A 26,760-nucleotide genomic window follows, 5' to 3' on the forward strand; every position below is an offset into this window, starting at 1 on the left:
TAAGCACATATTGTATGTAAAGAGAAAACAAATTAAAATATATATTTTTTTTAAAAGGAGGAACAGGAGGAAGAGGAGGAGAAGGAGGAACACAGGGAGCCAATGAAGGAATTCAAGAGTGAGAACGACAGGACTGTAGCTGTAGGCAAAAGAATTACCTCAAGAGTTGTCTGAGAGGAAGGCAAGTAGCCCAGGCGTCTGGAAACCGTTCGATTGACAAAACGGAGCTCTGAGGCGAATCTGAGATCCAATTCGTCTCACCAGGTATTAGACTAACTCAATCTGCACTCGAAGGATGGATTTATAGGAAGCCTCAACAACAACACAAGGCACCAAGTGACGAACAATCCTGATAAGCATCCAGATTTGCCTCACTTCTGGTTCCAGTTAACAACAACAACACAATTACTGGGGAACAACGGCATCAGATTCGGCGTCAGATTCGACGTTAAAGATGGCCTTCGCTTGAGAAACAGTGCAAACAGTCCTAACGAAAAGAACCAAACAAAGATACCAAGGAAGGTTAAAAATGTAGGGTTTGTGGTTTTTTTTTTTTTTTTTTTTTAAAATCAGGCTAAAGGAACTGAACACACACACACACAGAGTGGTGGGTTCCCACCGGTTCGGACCGGTTTGGCCGAACCTATAGTAGTTTGGCGGCCTGGGTCACTGGAACTGGAAGTGACCCTGGCCTGTCAGGCCCCTGAAACGGTTCTCTCAGCCGTGCTGCAGCTGCCGCCATCTTGTTTTTTGCCTCCGCACATACGCAGAGCAATTTTTATTGCATTTACGGTCAAATGGTGCATGCCCCGAACCGGCAGTAACCCATCCCTGCACATACACACAGGCTACATGCTTTTGTCAAGTGGGGGCAGATATATTAAGAAAAGGGGGGAAACTGCCAATCTATTTTGGCAAGAAATGAATAAATGAGAGAATGAATGATGTCACTCAAAAACATATTGCGATCTGAAAATGAAAACGAAAGAAATTCACGCCGTATATTACAACCTTCGACTTGTAATGTTGTAATAAAAGCTAAAGGAAAGCTATGGCAAATCTAGACAGCATCCTAAAAAGCAGAGACATCACCCTGCCAACAAAAGTGTGCATAGTCAAGGCTACAGTTTCCCAGTTGCAATGGATGGCTGTGAAAGTTGGACCATAAGGAAGGCTGAGCACCAAAGAATGGAGGCCTTTGAACTCTGGTGCTGGAGAAGACTCCTGCGAGTCCCTTGGACTGCAAGGCCATCCAACCGGTCAGTCCTAGAGGAGATCAACCCTGACTGCTCTTTAGAAGGCCAGATCCTGAAGAGGAAACTCAAAGACTTTGGCCACCTATTGAGAAGGAAGAAGGACTCCGTGGAGAAGAGCCTCATGCTGGGAAAGATGGAGGGCAAAAGAAGAAGGGGACAGCAGAGAAGGAGGTGGATGGATGGAGTCACCGAAGCAGTAGGCGTGAGCTTAAATGGACTCCAGAGGATGTTACAGGACAGGAAGGCCTGGAGGAACATTGGCCATGGGGTCACAATGGGTCGGACACAACTTCGCAACGAACAACAACATTACAACATTGTGCCCTCAACCTTCAAAATTGAGCAATATATTTTGCTTACCCTAATACTGTTTATATATCTCTCCACCAGCTCCCCCATTTTTAGGCCAAATAAAGGAAAACAGACACAAATGACTGGAGTGCCAAAAATATTTTGCTGCAAACCTTCTAGGAGGAACCATCTTATTTTAAGAGTTGCGGACATGTCTCCAGCTTGAAACAGAGTCATTCTTCGGACGCCTCTATTTTCAATTCAGAATACAGGTAGTCCTCAATTTATGACCTCAATTGAGCCCCAAATTTCTGGTGCTAAATGAGACATTTGTTAAGCGAGGCATGCCCCATTCTATAACCTTGTTTGCTACATTTGTTAAATGAATCACTGCAGTTGTTAACTTAGTAACATGGTCAGATGATTCTGGCTTGTCAGACGGTCACAAAATGGGATCACGTAATCCCCCGGGAACTCTGCAACCGTCATAAGTGCGAGTCAGTTGCCAAGCGTCTGAATTTTGTACATGTGACCACGGGGATGCTGCAATGGTCGTAAGTGTGAAACATAATTATAAATCATTTTTTTTCAACACTGGAACTTCGAACAGTCACTAAATAAATCGTCGTACGCCGAGGACTATCTGTACTTCCGAAATGTGTAGAGCTGTCCATTTTACATTTAAAGTAAGGGTTTTTCAGGCAAAATGAGACTTTTATGAAGTTTTAGGAAGTTACACACTTAAAAGTAGTTTGAAACCAAACATTCGGCACATAGAATAACAGAGTTGGAAGGGACCTTGGAGGTCTTCAAGTCCAACCTCCTGCTTAGGCAGGAAAGGAGACCTTCCACCACTTCAGACAAATGGTTATCCAACTTCTTAAAAACTTCCAGTGTTAGTTTAGTTTAGTTTAGTTTATTAAATTTATAAACCGCCCCCTCTCCCCAAAGGGACTCAGTGTTGGAGCATTCACAACTTCTGGAGGCAAGTTGCTCCACCGATTAATTGTTCTAAGGAAATTTCTGTCAGGAAATTTCTCCTAAGTTGCTTCTCTCCTTGATTAGTTTCCACCCATTGCTTCTTGTTCTACCCTCAGTGCTTTGGAGAATAGCTTGACTCCCTCTTCTTTGTGGCAACCCCTGAGACATTGGAACACTGCTATCATGTCTCCCCTAGTCCTTCTTTTCGTTAAACTAGACATACCCAGTTCCTGCAATCGTTCTTTGTAAGTTTTAGCCTCCAGTCCCCTCGTCATCTTTGTTGCTCTTCTCTGCACTCTTTCTAGAGTCTCCACATCTTTTTTACATCATGGTAACCAAAACTGATTCTATCCCTCTATTTATGCAGCCTAGAACTGTGTTGGCTTTTTTGGCAGCTGCTGCACATGGCTGGCTCCTATTTAAATGGTTGTCCACTAGGACTCCAAGATCCCTCTCACAGTTACTGCTTTTGAGCGAAGTACCACCTATACTGTACCTGTGCATTTCATTTTTCTTGCCTAAATGTAGAACCTTACTTTTTTCACCATTGAATTTCATTTTGTTAGACAACGCCCAATGTTCACATCCCTAGATTAAAAAAAAGTACGATGACATCAAATCAAGGGAATTCTACCAATTATTCTGAGGGAATGAAATCTCCAGGAATGAAGTTTCTGGCAACTATCCCTTATTTTGCACTAATCTAAAATGGACTATTATGGACAAAACTGCCAAAGGGGGAAAAAATAATGCTCTTTTTCGGAAAGCTTTCCAAAGCAAATGATAACAGAACCAAATAAACAATATGAAATTGCAAAACAGAAAAGAAAGAAAGAAAACGACATTCAGGAAATAAATTGTGTGTGTGTGTGTGTGTGTGTGTATATGTATGTATGTATGTATGTATGTATGTATGTATGTATGTATGTATGTATGTGTGTTACAACCTCTGGTATGCCCAAATATTTATTTATCAGCACAAATACAACACACACACACACGTGTGTGTGTGTGTGTGTGTGTGTGTGTGTGTGTGTGTTCGTAGATTTTCACCGGTGTAGGTATGCTGGTTTTGTTGTATTCGGGTTTTTTCCCATGTAAGATTGAGATTGTCTTTGCAATGTTTCGGCAAGATCTCACCTGCCATCTTCAAGCTTGGGCTTAAAATGAGAACGGAGCTGCCGTTTCCATTTTAAGCCCAAGCCTGAAGATGGCAGGTGATATCTTGCCGAAACGTTGCAAAGACAATCTCAGTCTTACACGTGAAAAGACCCGAATGCAACAAAACCAGCATATATATGTGGTCTTCTTGTGTTGCTATCTTTTATTTCAATGGGTCATATCAAGAATATATTCCCAGTGGGAAGGATTAGGAAGGAATGACTGAAATGTCAGTACTTAATGAATATTCAAGAACTGCCAACTGGAGTGATTTTTTTTTTTAGTATTAAATCAATCAGAGAGACTAAGAGATAGTAAGATAATGGAAGAAATGAGAAGAGGAGGGGAGGGGAGAGGAACATATAATGGGAGAGGAGAGGAGAAGGGAAGAGAAGAGGAGGGGAGGGGAGGACAGCGGAGGGGAGGAAAGGAGAGGAGAAGAGAAGGCAAGAGAAGAGAATGGGGAAAGGAGAGGAGAGGAGGAGGGGAAGGGAGAGAACAGGACAGGACAGAACAATAATCTGATTGTGCTTATACTGGAAGTAGAGTAAAAAGTAAAATAGTCTGGCATTCATTGTTTTTCCTGCACAACAGATTATCTTTGAAGTCCCTTCCAACTCCACTTATTCTATGAGTATCATTGGGGTGCATTTGGTAAATGTAACAACATTGCCAAAAAGGCATTAAGAGTTGTCAACCTAATCTTGTGTAGCTTCTTCTCCGGCAATATTGTACTGCTAACCAGAGCATACAAAACGTTTGCTAGACCAATTCTCAAATACAGCATCTGTCCGGAACCCGCACTGCATATTGGACATTAATACAATCGAGCGAGTCCAGAGATATTTCACGAGAAGAGTCCTCCGCTCCTCTGCTCGCAACAAAATACCTTATGCCAACAGATTTGAAATTTTGGGCTTGGATAACTTAGAACTTTGCAGTCTCCGATCCGACCTAAGCATAGTACATAAAATTATCTGCTACAATGTCCTACCTGTCAATGACTACTTCAGCTTCAACCACAACAATACATGAGCACACAATAGATGCAAACTTAAGGTAAACCGCAATAGACTGTTGCCCTCACCCCATTCCTAAGAGGTCCGTAAAGGGAGAGTGCATAAGCACACCAAAGTGCCTACCCTCCCTGTCCTAAAGTTTCTTTTTATTCATTTCCATTTCACGTATTCAAAATCATGTTGATATTTATATACCGTATTTTTCAGAGTATAAGACGCACCTTTTCTCCTCCTAAAAGAGGATGAAAATTTAGGTGCATCTTATACACTGAATGTAGCCCGGCCCATTCATTGGCCCCCACCCTTTGGCCTCTGCCTCCCAGCAATTTACCTCTTTGCAGCAAACAGAGAAAATGGGGCTTGCGGAGGCTGCAATAGGCTATGGCAATCCCTGCAGCCTAAACAGCTGATGTTCGGGAGGTCCAATTGAAAGTGAAACTTGCTGTTTGCGGCAAGGAGGCAAATTGCTGGGAGGCAGAGGCAGATTTTTTTTCTTGTGCTAATCAGGCTGATTGCTGTTTGCTGCAAGGAGGTCAGTCAACAACTATAAATGCCTATAGAATGTTCAAATTATTAGACTTATTTTTTTAAAGACTGCTTTATTATTGTTCTAGACAGCTTAACAAAATGAAAAAGCTTCTTAAAATAAATGCTTGATCTGAAGAGGCCCAGTGCTATTGTATCTTCTTTTAAATAGCAGAGAATAATGTATACTTCCATAAAGCCACATCAATTTTAACAGCATCTGTACAAGGATAGTCTCAAATGTAACACCACAAACAGTATGTATCTTCTGTACTGTTTGCTGTTTGTTGCAAGGAGGCAAATTGCTGGGAGGCAGAGACAGATTCCCCCCCCCCTTGTTTTCCTCCCCAAAAGCTCGGTGCGTCTTATGCTTCGGAGCGTCTTATACTCCGGAAAATACGGTATGTTATCGAATACATGCTTGATGAAATAAATGAAATAAATCAATAAATAAAACGGGCACCCTTCCCCCCCCCAAATCAGCAAAGGAGGCCTCTCCGCATCTCCTCTTCACAGTGGGTGGCCTAAATCTTGTTTAATTCTAAAAAGTCATATTGTATGTCGACCTCTTAGAAACCTTATCGTCCCCGGAGGCAGCCTTAGGGGAGTGAAAAGGCTGGCTTGATCCAGTGCTGGTTTTCTTCGCGCGTATTTCTGCCTGGTTCTACTGAGTAGCAGAGAAGAAGCTATCAGTGGCCTCAAGGGCGCAGAAGGGACCAACGCAGCCATCTGGCAAAGGAATGTTTTGTGGCTGCATGTGGCATTTTGCAAAAAGCCCGCAACATCCTTTCAAAATACCAAATGTACTCATCAGCTCATTTCCTTTTCCAGAAACACAAGCAAGTGGCTGTTAGAATCACGATGGTTCTGGTTTGCATGTTGTTTGGAAGTTCCATTTTAATTACAAATCAAGGGAATTTAAAAAACAAAGCCCAATGCTTCACATGCTCAACAGCTGCAGGGTGGAAGTAGACCTGGGTTATAGGCCAGGGATCTCCAAACTTGGCTGATTTAAGACTTGCGGACTTCAACTCCCAGAATTCCCCCAGCCTGCATTTTTTCAACTTCTAACTTTCCTCAGCCAGCCAGCATGGTTGACTGAGGAATTCTGGGAATTGAAGTCCACAGATGCAGTGTGGAAGTCTACCTGTGTTCTGGATCTGGGGTCTCCAAACTTGGCAACTTTAAGTCTTGTAGACTTCAACTCCCAGAATTCCTCAGCCAATCATGCTGGATGGATGAGGGGAGTTGGAAGCTGAACCCATGCTGGCTGGGGAATTCTGGGAGTTGAAGTCCATAGGTGCGGCATGGAAGTATACCTGGGTTCTAGATGTGGGGTCTCCAAACTTGGCAACTTTAAGCCTTGTAGACTTCAACTCCCAGAATTCCTCAGCCAGCTAACTCCCCTCAGCTATGCTGGGGGGAATTGGCTGGCTGAAGGAAGTGGGAAGTTGAAACCATGCTGACTGGGGAATTCTGGGAGTCGAAGTCTACAAAGCTTAAAGCTGCCCAGTTTGGAGAGACCTGGTCTAGAACCCAAGTATACTTTCACATGGTGTCTGTGGACGTCATGTCCCAGAATTCCCCAGTAAGCATAGTTTCAACTTCCAACTCCCCTCAGAAAGCCAACTCCCCCCCCCACCAAGATGGCTGAAGGGAATTGGCTGGCTGAGTAATTCTGGGAGTTGAAGTCTACAAGGCTTAAAGTTGCCCAGTTTGAAGAGACCTGGTCTAGAACCCAAGTATACTTTCACATGGCGTCTGTGGACTTCATGTCCCAGAATTCCCCAGTAAGCATGGTTTCAACTTCCAGCTCTCCTCAGCCAGCCAATTCCCCCCAGCATGGCTGAGGGCAGTTTGCTGGCTGAGGAATTCTGGGAGTTGACATCTACTCATTGCCAAGTTTGGAGACCTCTGTTCTAGATGATCTGGAATCTCAGCAGATTACAAACGAAAGAGCCAACAAAGTGCAATGCTTAAGATATGAGTCCCATGCAGCTGTGGAAACTCAAGAGAGAGAGGTCTACGCTTCAGAGAGGGATATCAATGCCATGACCTTTTGTATGACAGAAGGGTATTAGCTCATACAAACAAACAAACAAACAAACAAACAACAGCTGGGAGAAAGTCATTCATGGCTTCTCTCCAGCTGTAATTATAGACATGAAGCTTTGCCCCCTACAGCAAAACAGAAACGGTCTACATAAAATAATCGTATGTTTATCTCTCTAATATTCTTCTGACTTAGGCTTCCTCAGCAGCACGAAACTGAGTCCTCATCCCAATAAACCCCTTTTCTCTCCAGCAAAGTCCCGGCCCACACTCCTTAAAGATAGTTCACGATTATCGACTTTTATCAGGCTTGGAGAGCGGCCAGGCCGATATCTTTCAGACGCCGCAATACTTGGCGAGAATGCAGGAATGAACGAATGGCCTCCTGCAAACTCCACTCCCCTTTCTCCCCTCTTTTATTCCCTGTGGGAGGAGCCATTCACCGTCCACCTGTGGCCTGACTCCCAAGTCGACCCCTGTTCCTTAGTTGTTCCCTTCGTCTGGCCACTCTGCACATGCGCACACTGGGAAATTTGAACGTTCCCACACACTGGGAACATTGTAACTTTGAAACTAAATGAACTGTTGTAAGTCAGGGACCACGCGTAGCACAGGTAGTCCTCAACTCACAACAGTTCATTTTGTGACCGTTCAAAGTTACAACGGCACTGAAAATAGTGACTTATATAAAGGGAAGGGAAAGGAAGGGAAGGGAAGGAGAAAGCTGGTAAGATGTCAGAAGTTACCTTTCCTCCCAATGCTTTTGCTTTGTTTTTGTTTTGTTTTGCCACCAGTGGTCATTCTGTTTGTTGTTGTTTAGATAAAAAATACATCTCCAATGATGACTCAACAGGACACAAATTGCCAACTGTCTTTAAAGGTGGTCTGATACTTTTTATGCTCAGCTGTTTGCACCCAGTTATAACATATTTTTAGGAAGCATCCCTCACATAAAACTTGGTTCTTCAAACATTATAAAGATGCAAAGAATTTCTAGATTGTAACTTTTTTATGAGAAGAGAGCATGCATACATAGTGATGATCTGAGAGTATTTTAATTGTTTACAAATTAACTTGCGGAAGGGACTATGTGACAGAGGAGAGAAAGTTTTATGAGAAACTAAGCTATACTGTAGTGTAGTTGGCTTATTAGTGACTTAACATGATATTGAATTGTTAAGTTTAATGATGTCACGTCTCGTGTAGCTGGGAAGTTCCAGGAAATTGCACAGATTTCAATAAGGTATATTTAATAAGGTATCTTAAGGAAAGGAAAGGAAGAAATGAGGGAGGGGAGGGGAAGGAAAGGAAGGAAAGAGGAAGGAAATGGAAGAAGGAACGGAAGGGAAAGAAGGAAAGAAAAGGAAGGGAAGGGAAGGGAAAGAGAAGGGATAAATGAGGAAGGGAAGGAAAGGAAAGGAGGAAATGAAGAGAAAGAAGGAAAGCAAGGGAAGGGAAAGAAAAGGAAAGAAGGAAAAGAAAGGAAGGGAAGGGAAGGGAAAGGAAAGGAAGGGAAAGGAAAGGAAAGGAAGAAAAGAGGAAGGGAAGGGAAAGACGGGAAAGAAGGAAAGGAAGGGAAGGTAAAGGAAAGAAGGAAAAGAAAAGGAAGAAAATAGGAAGGGAAGGGAAAGGAAAAGAAAAGAAAGGGAAAGAAAAGAAAAGAAAAGAAAAGAAAGGAAAGGAAAAGAAAGGAGAAAGGAGAAAGGGGAAAGGAAAATGTTGTGTCATCAGCAAGAATTTTCCTAGGCTAGAGCAATAGCCCCCAACAAGGGTAGAGTACAATATCCAAAGTTGACATTGCTATGTTTACCTGATGGGGACACACAGTTTTTGCTCCAGAGAAATGTTTTACTTCCACATAACCATTTATCTTCAAAATAGGACAGTTCGCTTCCTGACTTTGGAGAAGAAGATAAGTCTGTGATCGGGCTCTGAATGTACTTGTGAATACTCAGAAGTGACTCACTGGTGACCTTCAGAAACCAAATGCTGGATTACAAGGAGGTTGCTATGTTCCACTAAGTACATTCTTCACATGACCTGCGTCAAGGTCCTGAGGATTTAATAGCTGCCAACTGATGTAAGGCTATAAGATGTGATGTGTAAGCTGAAGGCTAGGCTGATGAAACAAGGCTGATTCATTGCAGCTATGGTATAACCCTTTTAAGATTCTGATGGGAGGACCACACAAGCCTATATATAAGTGGTTATAAGAGGGTGTTCTTTCTTCTTCTCGGCGTGTATTCGGTGCTCTTCTTGTGTCTGTAGTGAATGGTAAGGGATTTTCTCTTCTGCATGTGTTTGCCTGTATATAGTTGTAAGTAAACCACTGTTAATTGTCTTAAGGCTCTGTGTGCTGTGTTATTGTTCGTGGGTGTATCACAAAAAGCTAGTCACACTGCCAAAACTCTGACAACATGGTTTTCCCTGTTTGAAGATTTCTGGCACTTTTGGGTAACTCACAGAAATTTATCTTAGTTTATCTTCCTTCCTTCCTTTTTTCTTTCTCTTCTTCTTTTTCTTTTCCTCTCTTTCTCTTTCTCTCTTTCTTTCTTTCTTTCTTTTTCTTTTTCTCTCTCTCTCTCTCTTTCTCTCTCTTTCTTTCTTTCTTTCTCTCTCTTTCGCTTTCTTCATCTCTTTCATTCTCTTTCTTTCTTTTTCTTTCTTTCCCTTTCTTTCTTTCTTTCTTTCTTTCTTTCATTCATATAACCTGGGTCTCCACTTGATCATCTGGTCCCCCTCTACTCTCAATAGTCATGCAGATATTCTTGAACTTTGCTAACTCCAGTCCTACTCTACAACCTTGTTCACTGCCCCTTTAGCCAAATCTTCCTTCAGAAGAAGAAAGGGGGAAATCTGGAACCGAAGGAAGTAAGGATAACAGATCTGAGTCACATCAATCTAAGTGCCCACTAAATAGCAACAAAGATGAGAAATTCTATCTCTCCCTTTCAGATTTTTTGCAGCCTAGATAGATGAATTAAAGCAATTGGTGAGTTTGATCAAACAGTATTTGAATCTAGCAGTTAGACACAGACACACAGACACACACACACACACACACACACACACACACACACACCATTCTTGGTTCTCAGATTTGGGCAATTATGGCCCTGAAACTGAAGCAAAGGCTCAAGTTCATTGATATGTTGATGCTGCTTCTGCTCTGGAAGACAAAGGATCAAGAGATGAAGGAACAAGCCATGAAAAACACCACCATGAGAGTAGCATCTAAAATCATATCCGATAAAAGTCTTTATACATCAAATGTAAGAACATAGAATAACAGAGATGGAAGGGACCTTGGAGGTCTTCTAGTCCAGCTTGAGCAGAAGATTCTATGTCATTCCGGACAAATGACTATCCAGTCTCTTCTTAAAGGCCTCCAGTGATGGAGCACCCACAACTTCTGAAAGCAAGCCATTCCACTGGCTGATTGTTCTCACAGTTAGGAAGTTTCTCCTTACTCCTAGGTTGCTTCTCTCCTTGATTAATTTCCATCCATGGCTTCTTTGTCTTGCCTTCTGATGCTTGTTGACCCTCCTCTTCTCTGTGACAGCCCTCAAATATTCTCAATGTTCTGGGCAGGGCTGTAGGAAGGGTTGGGAGAGAAGCCATCGATGCAAGCAAGTTCTCTAGGCAAGGACTCATACATATATTTCTGGAAAATTACCTTTTAGGTAGACAACTTTGCCTGCTGACCCTTTTCACTTGAGTTTACTCTGGAGTTTGAGGTCAAGAATGCCTGCTTTAAGTACTCTGTACTAGTTTTTGACTAACTGATTGGCTTCCTTGCCCCTTGGCTTGAAGCTTGGGACATTAGCATAGATGGAGATGCTGATATGTGAAAACTGAGCCCGGAAGGGACAGGTAAGTGAGGAGCCAAGAGTCAGAATGCAGAGGCCAAACCGGCATAGATCCAGACTAAAGCTAATCAACATTTGGGCTAGGTAGATGCTAATGCTCTTATTTCCCCATCGAGGAAGCCAGATGGAGCTACAAATAGGCAAAATTCTTGGACGATACCCTAGATGCCAGGGAAATTGAGTGTCAAATTCAAATTCATTAAGGGCCACAACAAGGCTGTGGTTGACCTTGGGTTGGGGATGGGGATAGGTGGGTGTGGCTGACTGGGCAGACATGGCCAGCTTGATGCCACTCCCCAAACTGCTGGCATGTTTCCTCTTCTCATTAAGTAGACTGGGCGGAAGCTACGTTGGCCTGATCTTTCCTCTTCGCACTGGTAGACCAGGATGGCCCCACGGGCCTGATCTGATGCCTGTGGGCCTTGCGACTGTTGTATGTGGTTGTTGTGACCTGCCAGCAGCCAGCAGAGCTGGTAGCCGATTCAGACAGTGAGGAGGTTGGGGAGGAACATGGGCCAGTCCTGGAGTCTGGGGAAGGCTCTGATGAGGGCTCTGTTTCGGAGGCAGAGAGGGGACCAGAGCCCTATGCCAGTTATCCACTGCCTTCAGAGTCAGACATCAGTGAGGCAGACGAACAGCTGGAGCCTGTTCCCAGTGTGCGCATGCGCAGAGTTGCCAGACGAATGGAACAGCTAAAGAACAGGGGTCGACTTGGGAGTAAGGCCACAGGTGGACGATGAATGGCCCCTCCCAGAGGAAATAAAAGAGGAGCAAAAGGGGAGTGGAGTTTGCAGGAGACAATTAGTTCGCTTAATTGGTTCGTGACTCTCCGAGACTCCTTGCCACGTGTTGCAGATATCGTCCTGGCAGCTCTCCAAGCCAGATAAGGTCTATGACTATAAATCCTCCCTTGAAAGATTTTGCTGGACGTGAATGAGCAGAATTCATAGTTAATTAATAAAAGGGGTTTTTTGTCGGGACCAGGAGTTTGCTTCAGGCTCTTGGGAAGCCTCGGTCAGAACAGTGGTTTTGGATCTCCTGATAGATTGACAGTGATTGGAAGGCATTCCGCACTAGCCTATTTTGTGGCTTGTGCAACTAAATAGACCTCGCAGCGTTTGACCGAATTCTTGTGTCACAGGTGGTTTGACGAGAAGACTGGACTGTCTGTTGCCTCTGATATTCCTGAGTTCCAGCTGTTGCACCATGCCTGGAATAAACCTGTTCTATAAGGAAGTATACGAAGATGAAGGGCTTTGATAACCTAAACCAAGGTGCACACCTCACCAAGCTGCATGCAATGTACGCCAGTCGATTGCATGAGCCACTGGAGAGTTTTGCTATTCGGCAAAAGCACCCAAAGGCAAGAAAACGAAACAATGGATGGAAACGAAGCAAGGAGAGAAGCAACCGAGAACTAAGGAGAAAACGCCTAACGGGGACAGCAATCAATTCAATGGAATAGCTTGCCTTCAGAGGTTGTGTGCGCTCCACCATTGAAGGCATTCAAAAAGAGATTGGACAACCAATGACCATGGGGTTGGACTAGAACAGCAGTCACCAACTGGTGGTTCGTGGACCACTGATGGTCCACGAGAAAATGTTGGTGGTTCGCATTATTTGCATTTTTTTATATTGCACTAAATCAGGGGTCCTTAAACCATGCCCCCTGGTTTATGAATGCTTGTGTTGCTGCAGAGACTCTCCCCCTTCGGGGTCTTTTTGTGTGGGTCAGAGGGGGGCAGAAATTCCGACTTGGGGTCTGCTTCAGCCTCCTGGTGGGGGGCTTTGGGCAAAGGCTGGAGGGAAGCACCGCTGGTAGCGAAGAGCCGGAGGGCCCCGTTCCAGTGGGACTGCATCATGGCCTGGAACTGGCTGACCATCTCATCCCAGTGAGCCTCCAGGCGTCGGTACCTGGCCTTGCACTCCTGCAGGTCTTCCCTCTGGTTGGAAAGCCTTTGCTCGTAGTCCTCAGTGAGGTGCTTCTGCTGAGCCTCCTTTCTCGGTCAGATCCAATTTAAACTGAGCTGTTTTGCCAACTCTTTCTCCTGGTGGCTGCTTAGCTCCAACAACTGCTTCTTGTTGTGGTCCTAAGGAGCCCGGGCGGGCAGGCGAGGAGTGGCTGGGAGGGGAGGGCCGAGTAGAGACCGGCAAGGTGCTCCTCGGTGTGAGTGACATCAAGTTGGCAATGCCCACCCAGTGACGTGACCACCTAGCCACGCCCACCCAGCAGATCCTATTAGTGGTCCATGGGATTTAAAATTATGAATTTAATGGTCCATGAGGTCCGAAAGGTTGGTGACCCCTGGACTGGAAGACCTCCAAGGTCCCTTCCATTATTCTAAGTTCTATGTTCAAAGCTCCTTTTCTGTTCTCTTTGGCCCTCAGTTTGCAACATGGCCCAATTTTTTTTTTCTGAAGCACAGTTTCCAATTGCATGACAGACTGCGAGAAGGCATTAATCCCTGGCGGAAAATGTTTGCATTCAGTGCAGAGTTCTGGTGCAGCCTATCTAAGATACCATCTTGAGAATATGTCTCCACTTTCCCAATCAGATACACAAACAGAGCGCTTTCACGCTTTGCCGGAACAATATACCTCTGCTGCCAGGCTAATTATCTCAGGATAATTGGGTCACCCTCTTGCTCCCAGCTGGGCAACACAACCAATGACACACACACACACACACACGTTCGATGCACGCTCATTGCAAGCTCACACACTTTCTCCTTCGGCATAATCACCCCGACTTTAGCACCTTGCAGTCAATCAGGTTCTTCAGGAATTGGAAGCACTTCTCAAAGTCCCGAAAGAACAATCAGAACAGGCTGAACAGGATTATAAAACATTTGTGGATTGGAAGAGGGCTCTGACCCTGTTAAAGTATGTGACAGTTTGATTTTCAACTAGACACCTGCCAGTTGAAAGCCAGAGCAGAAAACTCAACTCTCATTTCAGGGGTGACTTTCCTGATCACCGCTCAAATCAACATTGTGGCCTGTAGCCACCAACTGTCCATCCATAAAGGTAAAGGTTCCCCTCGCACATATGTGCTAGCCATTCCCGACTCTAGGGGGTGATGCCCCTCTCTGTTTCAAAGCCGAAGAGCCAGCACTGTCCAAAGATGTCTCCGGAGTAATGTGGCCAGCAGGACTCAATGCCAAAGGGGCACGGAATGCTGTTACCTTCCCACCAAAGGTGGTTCCTATTTTTCTACTTGCATTTTGTACATGCTTTCAAACTGCTAGGTTGGCAGAACCTGGGACAAGTAACGGGAGCTCACTCCGTTACGCGGCGCTAGGGATTTGAACCGCCGAACTGCCGATTTTTCTGATCAACAAGCTCAGCGTCTTAGCCGCTGAGCCACCACGCCCCTATCCATCCGTACAATGTCCTATTATTATTGTTTCTGAGAACCTGACAGCCAGCTCTTTCCTCTTGCCCAATCACTACCCCAATGAATCGAAACTCAAGAGGGGGACATAGCATTAGTCCTTGACTTACAACAGTTCGTTTGGTGAGCATTCCTGAAAAATGAGACTTAGGACTGGGGTTTTTTTCCCACCGTGATGTCCTTTCTAGTCTCCCCATGATCAGGTGATCAAAATTCAGCAAACGGCTCATATTTATGACCATTGCCGTATCCCAGAGTCCATGGGGGAGTCCGATTCACTTAACAACCATGTCACTCGCTTAACAACCATGAATCACACTGCAGTGATTCATTTAACCAGGGTGGCAGGAAAGGTCGTAAAAATGGGACACACATCACTTAAGACATATCTCACAACCACAGAAAGCTCGGGCTCAATTGTGGTCGTTACGTCGAGGACTACGCGTATAATGAAACGCTGTAGCTAGTCCTCAACTTACAACCCGTTCATTTAAGGAACATTCAAAGTTACAATGACGCTGGAAAAAGTGACTTATGATCAGTCCTCCACACTTGCCGTGTTTCCCCGAAAATAAGACCTGGTATTTATTATTTATTTATTTATTTATTTATTTATTTATTTATTTATTTATTTATTATTTATTTATTTATTTATTTATTTATTTATTTATTTATTTATTTATTTATTTATTTATTTATTTATTTATTTATTTATTTTGCTTCAAAAGACACATTAAGTCTTATTTTCTGGTGATGCACAGTATCAGGATGATCAGCCTAGCTGGGCACCCCATTCTCCAGCATGCGAACAAGTGGCAGTGAGTATGTGGGGGACAATGAGGTCCGGCAACACCTATAGCCCGAGGACCCTTTATCTCGCTTAGCCACAAAAATTTAGGGTTCCATTGTGGTTGTAAGTTGAAGACTCGTTTATCTGGTCTGGATAAATAGTAGCCGCACCAGATTGATTGACACACAGTATCAGACCTGAAAGCCAAAGGGTCCCCCTGTGGAAGGTAGAGGTGGTTAGTTAATAAATGTTAACCCTCTGCATTATTCTCTTTACAGGACACGCTTTTCTTCTGAGGGGAGGCTGCCTGTCAGACCTTTTCTTTTTAGGCTTCAGATCTGCCACACTTTCGACTGTGGGAAAATGGGAGGGGGAAATTATACGGAGCTGGGTGATATGTAGCCATAATAACATACTTTTTAGAAAGCCAAGGTCATTCTTTGTCTCTGCACCTGGCTGGATCTGGATGGGAGGAATCTATCTTCGTGGCAGTGAAAGATTGGACCACGTGATGGACTTGTGGGTGTTGGGGCAGGATCTTGACCTTTCAACTGGGGGGGGGGAACCTGGAAGCTTTCAGATTCGGGTTCTCCCAGATGTGCCAACATCTGGGAATAAATCGGAACTTTGAGGAATCCTTTGCCTCGGACTCTGATTTAATTTTGGATGCTATTTGAAACCCTGACACATAGCTGAATCACACTATGTGCATCCTATCCGACACACTAAGATCTACCCACACTTTTCTGGTTACGTTTTCAGCCATATTTCTCCACCACATCTAGGAAGGGAAAACATTCCACGGTGAGAGTACAAGAAAATAATTAGTAATATTCACCTGCCAATCAATGCAGATACCTCTGATGCTACAAGCAATAAGCCTTTGCTGCGGACATCCACTATTAAGGCAGAGTTGTGCTTGTGTTAAAGACAGTGTGTGAGTCCCTTCTTGCTAAAGCTCTGATTGAAAAAGCTTTTCCTTGGCTCAGAAGATCCCTATAATTATAATCTATATTCCATTCTCGGTTAAGGCGATTGAGAAATTTCATATACTGATTTCATACCTCCAGATGCCTTTCATGCAAGTAATTTACAGGTAGGAATTAAGAATTGGGCATTGTACAAGAACATAATACGGGTACCGTATTTTTGGGAGTATAAGATGCACCAAGATTTTGAAGAGGCAAATTTAAAAAAAAAAGTTTTTGCACTCTGCAGACCTCCCAAAACAGCCCATTTTCGCGAAAATGGGCCTGTTTCTTGTCAAAAAAAGGGGGGGCATGCATAGCCTTTAGGAGGCTTGTAGAGTGCTTCTGGTGGCTGGAGGGGCATAAATGAGCAAAAAATGGCGTGTTTTTCACTCATTTCTGCCCTCCCAAGCCCCCAGGAGCACTCTGAAAGCCTCCTAAAGGCTATGCATGGCCATTTTTGCAAAGGGGGTGGGATTTCAGCAGGCAAAACACGGTATTCAGTGTATAAGATGCACCCATCTTAAACACTCAAAGAGCCACAAAGGTCCTAACCAGAAGCCCCCCCTTTAATTCTGGAGCTGACCAGAAGTCCGGTCCCCCCCAACCATAGAGTCTCCTCCTAGTGCAGCGTCCTTTTTCCTCTGTCGAACAGACATACGATTCCCCCAACCATAAAGTCTCCCCCTAGCACGGCATCCGTTTTCCTCTATCTGTCCTACCGAAAGCCCTATCAATAGTGGAGCTGACCGGTGACAGGGAGCCGCAGAAGAGGGACGAAAGAGCCACATGTGGCTCCAGAGCCCGCTGCTTACTGACCCCTGTTCTAGAAGGCTGAAAATCGCAACTGGCACCATTTGAAGAAAAAAGAAAACCTTTCAGCCAAACGGACAAAATAATCAACTTCGTACAATGTACAGCCTCCTATTAGATCATTCTAACTCGTTCCTTCACCCCCCCCCAAAAAAAGCATTTATTTTGGCAGAAAGAAAGCAAAACTCTCCAGTAATAATTCAAAAATAAAATTGATGGGATAAAGAAACCCCCTCCCCCCCAATTGCCTGACCCTCACTCTAAAGAGGGATTCAATTGAACTGAGCTGACGCATGTAGAATCAAGCAGGCTGAGATTTAGGGTGGGGTTAAATGCATCACCAGTTTGGAATCATTGCGTTTCCACAAAATCCAGGCACTCCTCCATCCTTAAAGTCCATTGGCTCTTATCTGGCTCCAATTTAGTGCCGACCGTTATTAGATCAGATTCTTGTTGTATAGGCAGCATGGAATAAACTTTTAGTGCTTTAAACTTTACTCCCGTTTCCAGTTATTTGCGCCAGATTTCCAAAGCATGGACTGTCCTTAAAATGAAGCAATGGTCAAAAATCCGAAAAGAGCAGGAGGGCCCTTACACTCTGAACATACAGCCAGGAAGCTGAGTGTCGCACACCAATCCTCAGCAACAGCAACAATGTTGTAAACCTCAACAACAACAATAACTACGCAACATGGGCTTTCATTTTCCAGTCGGAAGACTTTCATCAGCATTATGAGCAACAGCCCTGTAATATTGTCAGGGCTCAGATGTACGTCACACACTTCAAAACACAACAGAGCAACATGCCCAAAATGGACACAAGAGTATAATTTCCCCCAGATATTTGTCTAAAGCAGGAGTCAGCAACCCACGGCTCTGGAGCCGCATGTGGCTCTTTCATCCCTCTGCTGCGGCTCCCTGTCATCAGTCAGCTCCACAATTGAGAAGGTTTCCGGTTAGGACCTTTGTGGCCCTTTGAGTGTTTAACGTTGCCGACCCCTGGTCTAAAGAAAAGCAGTCAGTTTGTCTACAGGAGGCACTTGAGAATGGCCTTCATCAACTCATATGTTGGGATGTCCAAGGATGGCTCTCCCTTCTCCCTACCAAACTTGGCCAACAGCAACTGAAATGGAACCAAGGTAGGAAATGACCAGGCTGGACCAGAGGGAGGGATCAAGTGTGTCCTTTGTCTGCCCATTAGAGATCTACATCCAACCCACCTTGAATTCCATTCTCTTATCCACTTCCAATTTGCTTTGACCTTTAGTAGCTCAGATTCTTGTAGAGAGCATTAGCCTACAATAAACCCACCTTGAGTCCCATTCTCTTACCCACTCCCAATTTTCTTTGACCTTTAGTAGCTCAGATTCTTGTAGAGAGCATTAGCCTACAATAAACCCACCTTGAATTCCATTCTCTTACCCACTTCCAATTTGCTTTGACCTTTAGTAGCTCAGATTCTTGTAGAGAGCATTAGTCTACAATAAACCCACCTTGAATCCCATTCTCTTACCCACTTCCAATTTGCTTTGACCTTTAGTAGCTCAGATTCCTGTAGAGAGCATTAGCCTACAATAAACCCACCTTGAATCCCATTCTCTTACCCACTTCCAATTTGCTTTGACCTTTAGTAGCTCAGATTCTTGTAGAGAGCATTAGCCTACAATAAACCCACCTTGAATTCCATTCTCTTACCCACTTCCAATTTGCTTTGACCTTTAGTAGCTCAGATTCTTGTAGAGAGCATTAGCCTACAATAAACCCATCTTCATCTGAACTGCCTGGATTTCCTGCGCTTGACGACTGATCCCTCTTACTTTCTTGGCTATGGTTAAGAATTAAAACCAAGGTAGCCACAGGAGCCGAAGTTCAAATTGACGCCATCTGACACTCTTCTGCTCCAAGCAGACCCACTTAGACCCAACGTTTCCTGTCTGGAAGATTCGCCCCCAAAACCTTTTGCGTCTCCCTCACTTCTGTCTGTCCCACCAGAGCTCCAAGTTGAGAGGACATCTCAAGAGAGAATCTACACCCCAAACCTTCCATTAAACATGAAGTTTGTCTTAATCCTTAAAGTCAAGGGGAGAGGCCAGACAGTCTCTTTACACACGGGGCGTTTCTACCAAAATAGCTACCAGGAACTGGCACTCTAGCCTGCCCAGAGGATTCCTCTCTCGAAACGCGAGCTCACCTCGTTTAAAATTTTAAAAAATTCAAAGCATTTCCACCGCACAGGAACAAAAGAGACTCCCCGTGACTGGCGGAGGAATAGGACAAGGAGCCACCTGTTTTCCACGCGGAGCGCCCATCTCAATTCGGCTCGCCTCCCCCCCCCCGCCCCGGCGCCTTCTAAGATTTGGAGCCACGCGGGTTCGAATCCCGAGGGGAATTCTGCAGCATTTTTGGAGCTCTCCGGGAAAAATAAATCAGGCTTCCCTGCTCCCTGCTCCCCACCCCCACCCGCATCCACGGCCTGGAAGGCACGTTTAGAAGAAAAAAAAATATCCGCAAAATCGCTTCCAGCAATGTCACTAACTCTCACACACACAGATACAGACACGCGCGCACACTTTCTCTGTTTTCCCCGGAATTGAGACGCGAGAGAGAGAGAGAGAGAGAGAGAGAGAGAGAGAGAGAGAGAGAGAGAGAGAGAGAGAGAGAGAGAGAGAGAGAGAGACTGCCCGGAGACAGAGAAAAGGCCCGCGGGGTGGGGTGGGGTAAATGTCTTCCCCCCCCCCCCACTTCTTTCACCGGCTGCAAGGATTCCGCAGGTGAGCCCCCCCCCTCTTAACGCATGGGCCTGCTGGGCACTTGCCCGTGGACCCTACGAGTATAGGGCCCCCTCTACTAATCTGTATATGTTAACCCTTCAATGCTCCTTATATAAATGCAGCAACGTTGTTATTATTACACTTTGCTGTATTCTTTTAAATTAATACTAACATGCATTATTAGAAATTAACACAGAATAATAGAGATAGATAGATAGATAGATAGATAGATAGATAGATAGATAGATAGATAAGAAAGAAAGAAAGAAAGAAAGAAAGAAAGAAAGAGATAGAAAGAGATAGATAGAAAGGAAAGAAAGGAAAAAGAAAAGAAAGAAAGGGATCAGAAAGATAGAAAGAGAGAGAGATAAGGTAAGATAAGATAAGATAAGATAAGATAGTTAGATCGCCAGCCAGCCAGCCAGACAGATGTTTAATTTTATCTACCATTTACACTTTTATTCCTAATCTTAAAGCGCCCGAGTAGACTGCTTTGCCCAGCGCCCACAATGCTGTTAAGGCCGCCCTGCCCCACTCCCCCTTCCCCGCGCGGCGAGCTCAACCCGGAGCGCTTTGTTTGAAGGATTCAGCGCAAAAGGCGGAAAAGCTTACCCCGGGCCTCCGCTGCCTTTCTCATCTCCACCTCCGACTCTCAGCCATAACCTTCCAGCAGGGCGGCGGTCCCCCCTCCCCAAACAGCCTTCGGGGGACCGTTTTCCCATGCAAAGTCCCTGTCGGCTCCAGCTTGCGCCCTTAAGGGGGCTCCAGAATGCATGCAGGACGGGCAACTTCTCGGAATGGTTTCGCGTTGGTGAATGCGGTTTTCCAGGTGGAGAGGAGGAGGAGGAAGGGATTGGAGGAGGTGAAAGTGCCCTCCCCTCGCCTACCCCTTCCCCCCCCCGCCCCAAAGCTCCACCTAGAAAGTGAAGATGGAAGGAGAAGGAGGAGGAGGAGGGCGGCGGCGCTTAAACTCCCGCGCGCAAAGTGGGTTTGGTTCTTTGCGCGCTTCTTTGGCTCTTCCAGGAGGTGGAACTTCGCGGCAGCATGCGAGATCCTAAGAAAACTCACTTCGAGCTATCCAAAGCTGGACCTTTGGTCGTCTGACTCTTCAAGCAGGGGTGGCGGTGGGGATGGATGTTTGACTAGAATCTCCTCCATTTTTTTGCCTTCGCACGACCCCCCCCCCCCGCCAATTCGCGCAAGCGACCCCATCCTAAACTCTTGCAGCGCGCCCGTCCGGGCTTCCCCGGAGGGAAAGCGTTAGAAGGGGGTCTCCCTCCATCCCTTTGCACTCATTTCCCTGGACCTGCCTTGGTCCCCTCCCCGCCCCCATTTCCACGCACCACCACCACGAAGGGCGACCCCCCCTCCAGCCCCTGCAAAGCCCCAACCCAAGCGCCCGTCCTTGTTCCACGCCGCACCTGTTTCTACCGCGGGATCCGAGTCTGCAGCACCAAAGAGGCGTTGCATCCCCCCCCCCCCCCGAATGGTCCTGTAGAGAGAACAGCGCGGTGGGCTCGCTGTCCTTCCCCTCCCGAGAGGGGCTTTCCAAGGCTCCCCGTGGGGGGGAAGCCCGCCCGGCTTGGATAAAGCTCTCCCCGGTCCTCCTCCTCCTTCCCCCCCCCCAGTTGGAAAACTTGGCCCGACTTTCTCCGCCCTTGCCGGGGGGGGGGGGGGCAGAGAGCGATCCAAGCGGAGGTCGCCTTCCCGCCTCTCGGAGGGGGAGACTCCAGCTGGGGCAGGGGACGGAGGGAGGAAGAGGCGGCAGAGCTTAAAACTGAGTTACCTGGAGTCTCGCGAAGCCTGGAACGCCCCCCGCGCGCCCCGCCTGAGACTCAACCGGGGGCTGGCGGGCCGGGCGAGGCCCCCTTCTCTGCCCGGGACCCGCCGCTCACCGACTCGCGCCTGCCAGCCGCGCTCCCTGGAAGCCGAGCGTAGGAGCCGAGAGGGACAAGCGCGCCCCCCGCCCTCCGGCGCCAGGTTGAAGGAGGGGCGGGCGGACAGGCGCCTCCCCCCCCCGCGAGACCCCTCCCTTTGCCCACAGACCCCGTCCCTACCCCTCCCTTCCTCCCCCGACCCCCTCCCTTCCCCACAGACCCCCTCCCCACCCCGGACCCCCTCCCTTCCCCACAGACCCACTACTCCCCACCCTCCGTAGCCCAGAGCTTGGGATTCCCTCCCCAACCGACCGGCTTTTGGGGGAGGGGGCTTACCGCGGGAGAAGCGAGCCTGGCATCCGCGGTGGGGAGCCTGGCCAGGGTTGGGGGCGGCATGAAAAAGGAGGAAGGGGCGGAGGGAAACCCCGCGCCCGGCGAAAGAGAGGAGCCTCTGCGCCTCGGGCAGGAGCTGCGCGGCTATAACTATAAGGAACCCGCGCGGGCTAAAGCGCGCGGCGTTAACCCCTTGCTGACCGTGCCGGGTGGCCGTGGGTGGGGTTGAGGGGAGAGCGAGTGAGTCGTGGCTTGGGCAGCCGCGGGACGGAGGCCGGGCAAAGGCTACTTCCCCTCCGGGGCAGGAGGATCCAGCTTCGCTCGGAGCCGCTGCGCCTCTGCTGCCAGCCCGAAGGTCTTCAATCAGCTGAAAGGAGCTGCCTTCTCGGACACGCGTGAAAACCTGGCCCGAGCTTTCTTTGCCCATCGAGGATCGACACGTCTGACATGGGATCTCTCTCTCTTCGGCCTCAACGACCGACCGATCTCCAACCACGGATTCGCAGCAGACAAAAGTTCGCCCTCTGGGGGCGATCCTGCCCGACTGAGCAGCCCACTCCCAACCCCTGTTCGCTCACCCAGAAGTATCGAGGGGTTTCCCGCCCCTCTGATTCTCTCGCTGTCGGCTCCAGGACCAGCTACACTCCCCCGGCTCACCTCGGGGTCTCCTTTCCACCGAGAAATCTCCGCGTCTTTTTCTGCCGGAGGCTGGTCTCTCTGCCCCTTCGGGTGAGATCAACGGCCCCGGGCCGCCTCGGGCATCCCCTGCAGGGAGGAGGCTTCAGGTCCCGGGGGTCGCGGGGTGGGAGGCGAATAGAGCCATGCTGCATCTTCTTAAGAACCAACCTGAGTGTTCCGTTTCATTCAGACGTGCAGAAGCGCGGACCGAATAATCCAGGGTCTGTTTTCCCTTCTTAGCCATCATTAGCTTTGCCAACCAGGCTGACATCTCGCAGAAAGCGTGCGGGGTAGGCACCGCTTTCCCCACAGAGGGGCGTGAACCCCTGAGCAAGAGACAGGTGGCGTCGCCTAGTGGTTAGAGCTAGGGCTAAGTCCACCCGCAGCCAGCCACACCTCACAGGGTTGTTGAGGAAGGGCTTTGGAATTTCTCTCAGGCCGACCCACCTCGCAGGGTTGTTGTTGCGAGGGAGGGGAGGGGGGAAACGTAGAGAAGGGAGAGCTAGGTACTTTGCCCGAACTTCGTGGAGGTAAAACCTGAAACCACTTGAGATGCTGGACCCTCCCCCTCCCCCCAGCCCCCACGCGGGGTCGTACTCACCTCCTGCGGACACACAAACGCGTTTTCCTGGAGAATTTTTTTCAAAAACGATGTAACTAAACTTGACTTGCAAATTTTGAACTTATCCTGTTTCATGAGTAGCCACCCGTTTCTTAAACAGATTATGAGGACGGTCAACCCAAATCAACCCGCGTGGGGGCTTTTCAAGGCGTCGGTCTATTATTGATTGGGGGACAAACCCGGGCGAATCCTCCCCCAGCCTCTGGAGGATTAGAACCCAGATCTCCCCCCTCTCTTAATCCAGCACCTTCCCTTTCGCCTCCCAACTCCGTCTCCCTTATCCGCGAATATTAAATGGCTTCACTTGCTGACACGTGTAGACAATTGCCATTTAATGTAAGCAAGGGGTTCTTTTTACAATTACTTTGCCATTTTTCGCTCTGAAAAATGAAGAGGATCCTTTGTCGTTTGTCACATTTCTGATACTTAATTCAAGCGAGATACATTTAATAGGTCCCTTCATTTCTCAGAGCAGATTCGTGCTTTTCAAGTGAGCAAGAAATCTTCTTTCAGGGATATTCTTTATTTTACTTCTTCTCCAAGGTCTATGCCATCTTCCGACCAAAAATACACTTCCTAGGTTTACTGGGTCAAAAAAATTAGAATTCTCCCAGAACTGGGTATGTCTAGTTTAATGAAAAGAAGGACTAGGGGAGACATGATAGCAATCTTCCAATATCTCAGGGGTTGCCACAAAGAAGAGGGAGTCAAACTATTCTCCAAGGCACCCGAGGGCAGGACAAGAAAGAATGGATGGAAACTAATCGAGGAGAGAAGCCACCTAGAACTAAGGAGAAATTTCCTGACAGTTGAGAATCAGTGGAACAACTTGCCTCCAGAGGTTGAAAATGCTCCATCATTGGGAGTTTTTAAGAAGATAACCAATTCTCTGAAGTGGTGTAGTTTCCTGCCTGAGCAGGGGGTTGGACTAGAAGACCTCCAAGGTCCCTTCCAACTCTGCTATTCTATTCTATTCTATTCTATTCTATTCTATTCTATTCTATTCTATTCCATTCCATTCTATTCCATTCTATTCCATTCTATTCCATTCTATTCCATTCTATTCTATTCCATTCCATTCCACATTTTCTATTCTGTTCCATTCCATTCCATTTAATTCCATTTCATCTATTCTATTCTGTTCTGTTCTGTTCTGTTCTGTTCTGTTCTGCTCTGCTCTGTTCTGTTCTATTCTATTCCACATTTTCTATTCTGTTCCATCCCATTTAACTCCATTCCATCTATTCCTATTCCTATTCCTATTCCTATTCCTATTCCTATTCCTATTCCTATTCCTATTCCTATTCCTATTCCTATTCCTATTCCTATTCCATTCCTATCCTATCCTATCCTATCCTATCCTATCCTATTTCTCCTTACATCCCAGAAGCGTAATCATTAGAGGGAAGAAAACGTTTGCAAAAATTCCCAATTCCATCGGTTTTCTTTGGCAGAAATTCCCCCCCTCCCCCGACTGTAAACTTCTGGGTAACTTTGAGGTGGCAGCAAAGACAGATCGGAAATTTCCACTCTTGTTTTACCAAAATGCCCGTGAAGGATCCTTTCTTTTGCAGGCCAGATCCGGCGCGATCGGTCCACCCGGTCACAGCTAAGGAGCGGGAGGCAATATTCGGCTAATATGCGGCGCCTCTATCACCCCCTCGCCCCCCCCCGCCCCGGAGAAGTTTCGTAACCGGAGACACACACAGACCTGCAAGGAGGAAACAACCGAACGGGTTTCCTTTGCGTCGGCTGTAAATAAAAGGAACCTGGTTATCATACATTTCTACACTAGGACCCTGTCCAAGAGTTGATTTTCTTAAGAATGTAGAAGGTTAGATCCAGTCTAGAACTAAGGTGAAATTTCCTGGAAGTGAGAACGATTAATCGACGGAGAAAAGGATTATAGAAAAGTCTCCTGCCTTGAACAGGGGGTTGGGCTAGATGACCTCGGAGGTCTCTTCCAGCCCTATGATTCCCTATTTTATCCTTATGACTCTATGTTTCTGTGCTTCTAATTTCTAATTTGCAGCCCACGTCTGCAAACATTCCTCCTCCCCATCTTTTCGTTAGGGCTGAGGGGGTTAGAGCCATGATGGCAGAAGTAGTTAGGGTGCAGTACTGCAGGCTACTGACTGCTAGCTGCAGTTCGGCAGTTCGAATCTCAACAGGCTCAAGGTTGACTCAGCCTTCCATCCTTCTGAGGTTGGTAAAATGAGGACCCAGATTGTTGGGGGGCAAGAGGCTGACTCTTTAAACTGCTTAGAGCACCGTGAAGCGGTGTCTAAGTGCTATTGCTGTTACGTTATTTAGTTCACAGTGTGGGTACATTTTGCAAAATGTTGTCTTTCTAAGGTTGTAAACCAGCCAGAGTTACCCTGGGGTAAGAGGGGCGATCGATTAATTTTATAAAATGAATAGTACATTTTTAAATTATTGAACTCAATCAATTGCATTTTGAGGGATTTCTGAACACACTAAACCAATGCCTTGAATAAGGAAGGGAAATTTATTCTGGAAAAAGAAACGATCCAGGGCATATGGAAATCGGAATTGCAATTGGAATAGAATATGGAATGGAATGGAATGGAATGGAATAGAATAGAATAGAATAGAATAGAATAGAATATGGAATGGAATGGAATGGAATGGAATAGGAAATGGAATGGAATGGAATGGAATAGAATAGAATAGAATGGAATAGGAAATGGAATGGAATGGAATAGAATAGAATAGGAAATGGAGTAGAATAGAATAGAATAGAATAGAATAGAATAGAATAGAATAGAATAGAATAGAAAATGGAATGGAATGGAATAGAATAGAATAGAATAGAATAGAATAGGGAAGGGAAGGGAATTGAATAGAATAGGAAATGGAATGGAATGGAATGGAATAGAATAGAATAGAATAGGAAATGGAATGGAATGGAATAGAATAGAATAGAATAGAATAGAATAGAATAGAATAGAATAGAATAGAAAATGGAATGGAATAGAATAGAAAATGGAATGGAATGGAATGGAATAGAATAGAATAGAATAGAATAGAATAGAATAGAATAGAATAGAATAGAATAGGGAAGGGAAGGGAGGAGAGGAGAGGAGAGGAGAGGAGAGGAGAGGAGAGGAGAAGAGAAAATGAACTTCCAGTTTCTGGCACACTCATGCACAAGTAAGTCTTCCGCTAACTTCCAGCAAGTCTTCCAGTTCCTGCCATGCATGTGCATGTGCTGATGAGCTGGCTGGCCCACATCCTCACCCTGGAAAATGGAAGATCTTCTCTTCCAGTTTCTGGCACTGCCGCATGCACAAAGGCCAGCTGATTGTGATGTGCACATGCGCGCCCTTCCAGCTCCGT

At 46.3% G+C, this 26,760-nt stretch overlaps 1 protein-coding gene across 6 annotated transcripts in view; it reads right to left on the minus strand.

Moving 5' to 3' along the window:
* The window catches only part of NTF3 (neurotrophin 3), a 72,862-nt gene extending 49,462 nt beyond the window's left edge, over nucleotides 1-23,400 (minus strand). For 3 of the 6 annotated variants that reach the window (XM_081957999.1, XM_081957995.1, XM_081957998.1), the window contains exon 1: nucleotides 20,503-20,719. The gene's annotated coding sequence lies outside the window, so the exon portion shown is untranslated. Of the gene's footprint in view, nucleotides 1-20,502; nucleotides 20,720-21,676; nucleotides 21,813-22,103; nucleotides 22,302-23,379 lie in introns of those variants that run through there. The other 3 variants (XM_081957997.1, XM_081957994.1, XM_081957996.1) reach the window with 3 other exon arrangements.
* Nucleotides 23,401-26,760: the final 3,360 nt, after the last annotated feature.

Source organism: Natrix helvetica (assembly GCF_964273705.1).
Source record: "Natrix helvetica genome assembly, chromosome: 6".
In the NCBI taxonomy this organism is placed as follows: Eukaryota; Metazoa; Chordata; class Lepidosauria; order Squamata; family Natricidae; genus Natrix; species Natrix helvetica.